Source organism: Homalodisca vitripennis, chromosome 3 (genome assembly GCF_021130785.1).
Source record: "Homalodisca vitripennis isolate AUS2020 chromosome 3, UT_GWSS_2.1, whole genome shotgun sequence".
Lineage (NCBI taxonomy): Eukaryota > Metazoa > Arthropoda > Insecta > Hemiptera > Cicadellidae > Homalodisca > Homalodisca vitripennis.
Window position 1 is genome coordinate 157789923 of NC_060209.1, and position 1272 is coordinate 157791194.

Here is a 1272-nt window from a genome sequence, read left to right on the forward strand (position 1 = left end):
AATTCATAAAATTTTAAGGATTTCGATTCTCAAGGCCACGGCTATTTCCACTTGATTCCGAAACGAGTATTTTAAAAGTATTTTATTACAGAATAATTAATAAAATCAACAGAAATGCTTACAATACGCTTGAAAAGTTACTATTCACAATATTGCGACCAGTGATGTGTCGAAGCAGAATCTCAATTCCAACATTTTCAAATAAGTCTATTCGCGGATGACATATGATCAGCGGTATAAAAATTACTGATTATGTACAAAGAAACGTAGACATATATATTATAATACTTACAGTAAATCAGAAAGTAAACCTAATGACAAAACATTTTTCATGGCCAAGCAGATACAAAGTTCTCAGAAAAACTTCCATATTCAAAAGTTGGGGCTAAGACAATACATAATTTGTGTTCAAATGTCTTCTTAATCAATCAAGCAAAAAAAAAAACTTTATGATCAGTGTGGTTAAAAACTCTGACTAAATAATGAATAATTGTACCACAACATGGTTTTACAAGGGAAGGAATGACAACCAAAGCCAGTTCTTTCCTTCTTAATTTATAACAGTTACAGCTAGTACAAGAAGTTATTCATGTCTCGTACCTGGTTTGATGAGATGCTAGTTTGTACTTAATATAAAGGAATAAAACCTTAAAATGTTCTAAAATTAAATAGGATTTGTAAAGAATAATAGTATAGGAGTCGAGAGGTTTTTATTGAGTATTTTTATTGTATAAGCACACAATCTGGTTTTACTCAATAGAGAAATTTCTCATAAAAAATAAATTGATCGTATTAAAATAAAATTTAAAATATAATTTGTTTTAACATATTCATTAATTTATTTGCTTCTTTGTTTAAAGTTCGTTATTGACGATGGAAGGTTTGAAAGGGTAACAGGATTTCGGACATTTACCATCGTTATATGTTATAAAAGGTATAACACAACGTTTCGAGGATTGGAATCTATCATCTTCATCAGCTGGGGGAGGTATTAATACATACAAAAATAACGAACATAAAAAAGAAAAAACTGAAAGAAAAGGGCTCAAACATGCCCAAAAGCTGCTTGGAGTCCAGTCCAGGTGTTGTCACTGCACAGGATGCAAGTCCCAAGCACAAATTCAAAATCCTGTTATCCTTTCAATTTATTTGCTATTTTGACAACCTTAGACTATTTTCCGTAAGTAGGATATATCAATTGTATATATTCCAATTTTAGATTAGGAGTGGATTAGGATATTACACTGGTAAAAAATATATTTCAAAACTGCA